General features: G+C 41.0%; 1 pseudogene across 1 annotated transcript in view; it reads left to right on the top strand.

Moving 5' to 3' along the window:
* LOC109485403 overlaps positions 1–7,586 on the top strand; it is a 66,329-nt pseudogene that overhangs the window by 1,147 nt on the left and 57,596 nt on the right. The window contains exons 2-4 of the transcript XR_002141124.1: positions 5,903–6,054; positions 6,658–6,776; positions 7,395–7,534. The product of XR_002141124.1 is annotated as an uncharacterized LOC109485403 (transcript). The remainder of the gene's footprint in view (positions 1–5,902; positions 6,055–6,657; positions 6,777–7,394; positions 7,535–7,586) is intronic.

Below are 7,586 nucleotides of genomic sequence, written 5' to 3'. Positions count from 1 at the left end.
CAGAAGGAGAGAGAGAGGGGGGCATGTCTCCCTCTGCCCGCATTAAAGAACCAGCCCGTGAAAGAAATCGCGCATTAGCGCTTCCCCCCCAAAAACAAAGGCCACTCAAAGAAGTCTGCAAACGAGGCTATCTGATTAATATTTACCGAGAATTCTTGCCCTGTGCGCGTGAGAGGTTGCGCAACAAGCAACCATGTTTTTAACTTCACTCAGGTGAAAAATGTGTACCTAGCTTCGGTTGGGGACGTCCCGTTGGATAGGACGTTAGATGGATGTCCCATGTTCACGGGAGAGCCACACCCCACGCACGTTGAAGAACCCACCGCACCTTTTGAAAAATTGTGCGGGCATGCCCCAGTGCGTGATGGTGCAATTTTGGCATCCTATATTCCGGAAATTGGTGATTCACTACCGATCACCCGAACAGAGTCCTGGCCAACTCCTGTCTCGTATTAGCCCCGTGCTAGTTTGGCAGCCTTTCTAAAAATTTTATTCCAACATGTAATCACAAGACGTGGTGACGGCACACTCAAGTTTTTCAACTTATTATATTAATGCCGCCACCAACACAGGACAGTACTCATTTTCACCTGAGTTAAGTCTTGGAAAGTGCCTTTCACAAGATCGGTGGCATGTCAGGACTCGAACCCGGGACCTCTAGGTTCCGAGTCGCGCACTCTGCCACTACGCCACACGACCCCACGACTGTAGCCTTAACTGTATCTTCAGCTAAAATTAATTTTAAAGGCTTCCAATGCGATTTCAGGGCAGCAAAACTGGAAACATTCTGAATAAGGCAATCTTTGTGATATTGACACATACTGTGCCACATTAGCACGTTTGAGTCAGTATTTCATACTTTGGGTTTTTAAAACTGCAGAAACAAGCCCCGAGATGAGTCCTTTATTTTCTGGGTGGTACCTTAAAAATAAGGGCCCTTCCAGTAACTATTTTCCATCAGAATTTTTGCCTTTAGGGCCAATGTACGTTGGGATAGTGTGGTTTCAACTCAGTATGTGGATAAATGGATAGAATATTGGCTTTGAAAAATCGGGTTTCCTAGCCCTAAAAACTGCACTGGATGCCTTTAAAAAAATCCTTGCATGTCGACAAATTTACGAATCTGGATATGGGGGCATTTCGTTTCCGTTTTGTAAGGAAACGATAGCTACATAGCATGTAATACAAAACAGATGTCGACCAGGAAATATTTTGTAGTGAGGCTTCCCAATTGGACCACAGCATGTAAATTTTATGGATGACATCCTCCACAGACCCTAAATCTAATGCGAGGGGGCGAAAAAAACAAGGCGGGCCGAAAAAAACAACAACAAAATTTTGACTCAATCATTGTACAAATGGTTTTGATTCAGTGGAAACATTACATATACACATCCAGCATCACATCTCACTGCATCAAAGGAAGAAACAAAACAATAAATCAGAGCCTTTTCTTGTCTCCTCTCTTCATAGTCTTCTGCCATCCACCCTCCGGCATGACAACAGACATCTTTGTCCATTTTCGGCATGTTGACCACTGTCAGAAGGCAACAAAATGTCTTTTTTTTCCAAACTCAGGCGAAAATTAATGCGCGCGCTGATGTCATCCATAAAAATTACTTGCTGTGGCCTTGGCTGGGAAAAAGTATAGAAATTAGCCAAATGGAGTGAATAGCATGTCAGTAGACAATACTAGCACTAGGAAAAAACGGTCTCCACAAACGCCGTGTATATTCCAATTTTGTCGAGTGAGGCACAAGAGACCATAAAGGTTGCTGAAAGAGGCCGGAAAGGGGTTTAATGGTGCCAATTTCTGAGCAGTGTCGTCAGCTATGTGACAATACATTACAGATAGCTTGTTTATGTTTTCACTTACCTGACAATATAAGTATCATAAGGCCACAGCAAGTAATTTTTATGAATGACATCAGCGCGCGCATTAAAAAACAAGAACTTTTGTTGCCTTCTGACAGTGGTCAACATGCCGAAAATGTGCAAAGATGTATGTTGCCATGCCGTAACATGGATGGCAGATAAATATGAAGAGAGGAGACAAGACAAGGTTCTGATTTAATGTTTTGTCTTTACTTTGATGCAGTGATGTATTTCATTCCTTTTATATGTGATGTTCCCACTGAATCAAAACCATTTGTACAATGATTAAAAACTTTTCTATTCAGTGAGAAATGGATGTTGTAGTAGTTGGCAGTAAACTTAGCATAATACAGGTATCATTTCTTGTTTAACAAGGATCATGATGTCAAAATTTGAAAATGTAGGAATCCCGTAGGTAGCTATTAGGCTCGCCTTGTTTTTTTTTCGCCCTCTCGCATTAGATTTGGCATGGAGTCTGTGAAGGATGTCATCCATAAAATTTACTTGCTGTGGCCTTAGAGGATGTACCGTTCCTTCGTGGCCCTCGCGGGCACAATTTTGCCATTTCTGGAGCGTGGATGACAAAGCTTTTTATTTAAACAAACAGAACATCGACTTGCTTCCTGATGGCAACACTCTCCATTAAGATATTTCCTATGCATACTGAATTCAGGCCTTGGAACTATGAAACGAGTTAAAAGAACAAGTTACACACCTAGGAAGTGACGTTGACAAAAGTACGAGGAAACTCCTCCAAACATGTCATAGAATAGGCTAGAGCAAGTATTTTTTTATGGATGACATAAATTTTCACCTGCTTTTGAAACAAAAAAGAAATTGTTTTGCCCTCTGACAGTGGTCAACATGCCGAACATGGGCATATGTTGTAAATGCCTATCGGTTCAGGGACCATCAGGAATCCAGCAAACTTGAGGCACAATGGTTCGCATTTGATCATAAATGTTTTTTTTTATTAATTTATTAAAGCACATAGAAGAAAGCACAAAACTGCGATGGTTATGCACTAAAAAAAATTCGCGACCTCAAAAATTCCTTAGGACCTTTACCACATTTTATTTTTGGGCCACACATTTTGTAATGTTTATACAACGCATCGCCTGCTGTTTGCATAGTTTATGTAATAAATTCTAGCGAGAATGACACCATACACACACATACAATGCTTTAAATTATGTTCCTTTTGCGTACACCATATAACGTTACATGTATAGGGGTGGCGATTTTTAACTTGTTGCGTGGCTATGGTGTATGTATATCTGGTATGTAGGGTGGGGTTGGGACGGCAAAGGTCAAGGTCGATTATGGGTAATCTAGCGACTTTGTACGGTACCGCAGTGGTCTACATGGTTGTGTTATATCGTTTTGTGGACATGCTAGGATCTTTGAGTAGGACATAGGCCACACCGACTTAATTTTATGGATGACATCCGCGTGTGCATTGATTTTCACCTGTTAAAAAAAGGCCTGGGTAGTCCTTGGTAGTTAGCGACAATACGCGCGTACAGAGTCGGGCACCCAGGCTACCGAAGCTCCACGACTCAAGAACTCAGTACATACGGACAGTGTCAATTCATAAATTCCGCAAAAAGCAAGCATGTGCCGGCTTGTCGTATACGTCGCTATGTACTGCCGCAAATTCACAATATCAGCTTTGTATTCCTGTGGTTTAGTAGCATTTTTATTTTTGGCCGGAATCTTTTCCGCGCACTAGTTTGGGGGTCTTCAGAGGATGTCATCCATAAAAATAAGTCAGTGTGGCCTTATTGTGAGTGACTGAAAGAAACAGTGATGTCAGCAATCATCTACTTACCAAGCAGATGTTTAGGCCTCTAATTTTTGACGTGTTTTAGGCGTACGTTTTATCAGGCTTTCTTTTCTGTATTGGCATCGATCGTTTTTTTTTACGCCAGCTAGGCAAATACTGCCCTGTCAATTTGAACCTGTCTTGCAGCCACCTGCCTTTAGCCATCTGCTTGTAGATTAGCAAACACCTAACCCTCCAAATTCTGTCCAGTCTGTCTAAATTTATAACCTATTGTTTAACGCCACAACAAAAGCCGGTGTTTACTGAGTGAGTGTTGTGTAAGATTAAAGGTCGCGTTACAAAACGAAGTGTCCAGTAGACTGATTTACCATTATGTACCCTTCTAAGCGACATGTTATGTAAGCAAACTGTGGCTAGTACAACACGTCACGGTATTAAATATGACTGTAAGAATCAATATATTACATGTTTTTAAGGCTCTGAGCTGTCTAAGTTGCCTTCACGTTGGTTAAAGATGATGTGTTTTCGTCTGATGTGAAAAAAGGCAAATTGGCGGATTTTAATTAAGCCTTCACAAAGTCACAAACATTTGTCTTGCGAAAACACAAGAGACCAGACGAAAACAAGTTTTTAACGCCTGAGATTTTTTACCTCCGGGGGAGGAGACATCCTTCCACGGAAGGGTTTTGTGAGAGATTTAGATTTTCATGTTCGCAGCTGTTTCTCGGGTTTGGGTGGACGGATTTTTTTGGGACTTGGTGTATGTTTTGCTATTGGGCTGTAGATGATGCACGTTCTTTTGTTTTTATTGTATATGTGTTTTAGGGCGTGAAAATGGTGCCTTTTGGTGGCCACAGAACACCCCTTTGAGCATGAAAATGGTCGCGACCGTTGACCTTTGGCGTGTATAAAATATTCTCGGTCTGGTCCACGTATATGACCCCTCGTACAGAGGGGTGTCTGGTCACGATAAATTCTTTGTTTAAAACCCTAGTCCTGCGGCGAACAACAATTGTTGTAAGCAACATATAAAAATATACAATAAAAAGCCCGGAGGTATAAAATCTCAGATTTTACTTGTTTGACGTTACATCCGTTACATACATTTGAAGAAGTTATTGGAAACTGGAAAGGGTGTATGATTGGTTACATAGATTTGATGACATAGATTTGATGACATAGCATAACCGTAACTATCTGTATCAGTATAGCCGGTATAACCGCCATTCGGCGTATAACACACCAGCTTTGCAGGCACGCGGCGCGGCGGCAGCTAGCTATATCACACCTTAAGACTTGTTACACTCAATCTTTACACATTTAATTGCAGGAATTGTTTGAAGCTTTCTACAGTCTGTATCTTTCACCTGGTGCGGAGGCAAATAAAGCCTGATGATCTGTGATTAAATGTGCACACAAGGCAGTACTTCTTTGCAAATAGCAACGCCAATAAACTAATAAAATAAAGCAAGCGAAGTGCGCCATTGTTTTAACAAAAGTTTACTACGATTCATCGCGTTCAATTTTCTCATAGCATCAGCCAAATTTACAAACGATAAAGCGGCCTAGCGCCTGTAGAAAAACGAAGCCTGAGAGGCAAAAGGAAAGATACCCCAGCTTTGTGTTCGACTAGTCTAATTTATTTTTTCTTTTCGCAAAACGATATACTAAGGCCATGTTGATTTGATTATATGGATGGCATCCTCTGGGAACCCCAAGACTGATGCGAGCGTGAAAATAAAAAAAAGTTTGGCCCCCCAAAAAGTTGCTTTCATATGAAATCTAAGTGGTTTTGAAGGTTGAACAAATGACACAGAAAATGGTTTGGCGAATAATCTAATCTTCAAATTCACTTCTTTACATGTTCGTCTTTTTCGTTTGATTTTGGCTCTGGTATCGTTTTCAATTTTTTTTTCAACTTACGGTATATATTTGCTAATTTTGCAACTGTTTTGTGCAATTAACAGTATGGTTTTTTTGAAACGGCTGAAAATTCATGCACGCGTGGATGTCATCCATATAATCAAATAAACATGGCCTAACTTGGAAAAATAATAGCCTATGTTACGTATTCAGAACCGTTCTTGGTGCAAATCGAAGTTCTTGGATACGCGGTGGCTATCTAGGTCACTCAGATCATACATGTAACTCTAACGCATTCACTGCAGTACAGAACAAGATGGTCACGGTTCTGGACACGATAGAAACCTAACACTAGTTCTTTTTCTAATCTACACACAGCTGTCGCTCAGAACGCATGTCCTGACGGATGGCTAACCTATCAGCAGTCCTGTTACAAAGTTTTCAACGACCCAAAAGACTGGAACGAGGCGAGAACAGCCTGCAACGCCTACACAGCGGACCTCGCGGTTCTCACCACTGCAGGGGAACAGGTGGGATAAAAGCGACACATAGCATTTTAGGAACGCAAGACACCGCATACGATGGTGTGACAAGTTCGCAAGAAGTTTGAACGAATCGCGTCACACTATACAATCTTACAACGGTACTTTTGTGAGTGTGCGTCTGCATGTACTGATCCAAGTAATGAGATACATTGTATGTATCATTTCCAATATTAGTATGAATACGAATACAAACGATATTGAAACGTGTACACTATGCTATCATATTGTACACACATCAAAATATACATTTGTACTGTATTCCATCAGATAAATGCCATGGGATGTAACTGTTATTTCACATGAATTTTTACTGTATTTTGTGTTATTTTTGGTGTATTCACGAGGGTTATTTTTCCCGTGTATGCAAATCGCCTAAACAATTGAACACCCCTCCTGTAAAGTGGCACCGTCCGTCAGTTACGTCACTCTAGAGATACGAAGGAGTTGCAAACTTTTCGCCTCTCCTTTTTCTCCACCCAAGTTGGGGAAAAATTGCCTTGTTGACTTTTTAAAAGATAACCGCGAGCACCCAGTGCACCTACCTCTTGTTCTCTATAAACATTTGAACTTTTCCATCTACCTCTGCAGCAATGGATGTCCCAACAGTTACCCAACGACGGAGGCCAGTACTGGATCGGTCTGCACGACATTCTGGGAGAGACATCCTTCCAGTGGGCCGACGGCACACCCCTCAACATAGGAGTCACGTAAGACAGCAGAAATCTGACATTTCGCTTCTTTAACACAGTAGATAGGCAGAAATGTGGACTGAAAGATAGTGTACATTGTTACTGTAATGAAGTGGGCCAAAGGTCAGCTTTTGGACTATTCCATTCTACTCTAGGGAGGAGGTTTTGTGTTTTTTATTATTTTATACAGGGTTGAAAATACCGGCAGCAAATATAGAAAGAGTATGCTGAAACTCTTTTTACTTCTGTAGCTTTCTCAATTTTTATGTTTAGCGAAGAAAAACATTGTTTTTGCTCAGTTTCTTCCTCTTCTTCCAAACAAATAAGGTCAATGACCTGAACCAGATGTCTGTCACCATGGTAACTGGTGTTGGGTTACATCATGTTGCAATTTTATAGCAGCAGGGATTTGGACTCCTGTCATCATATATAATTTTATGTATTTGAGTACTAGTTAGATTAACAGAACAGACCATATGCGAAGGTAAACATTATGCATTAAGTTGCTTTGCAAATGTTACCTTTCTAGTTTTATGCATATTTCCTTACGATTCTTACAGAAGTTTCTTATACATGTAATGTGTGAAGTATGAATATTCGTTTTCATGATATGTGTTTTTAATATGTTTTGCGTAGTATGTGGAATACTGGTGAGCCCAACAATGCCCACTCTACTGGGGAGGACTGTGTGGAAATGTTTGTACAGTCCAATGTTGGCAAGTGGAACGATCTAGCATGCACAACTGCCAAGCCATACGTCTGCGAGCGATTTTCAGGTGGGCAGAGTTTCTTACAATATAAGTTACATTGCTCTTGAGCCTTTGCTTC

This window comes from Branchiostoma belcheri, unplaced genomic scaffold (genome assembly GCF_001625305.1).
Source record: "Branchiostoma belcheri isolate BF01 breed outbred unplaced genomic scaffold, Haploidv18h27 scaffold75, whole genome shotgun sequence".
Taxonomy (NCBI): domain Eukaryota; kingdom Metazoa; phylum Chordata; class Leptocardii; order Amphioxiformes; family Branchiostomatidae; genus Branchiostoma; species Branchiostoma belcheri.
The sequence above is the reverse complement of the archived record's forward strand: the minus strand, read 5'-3'. Positions and strand labels throughout refer to the sequence as shown.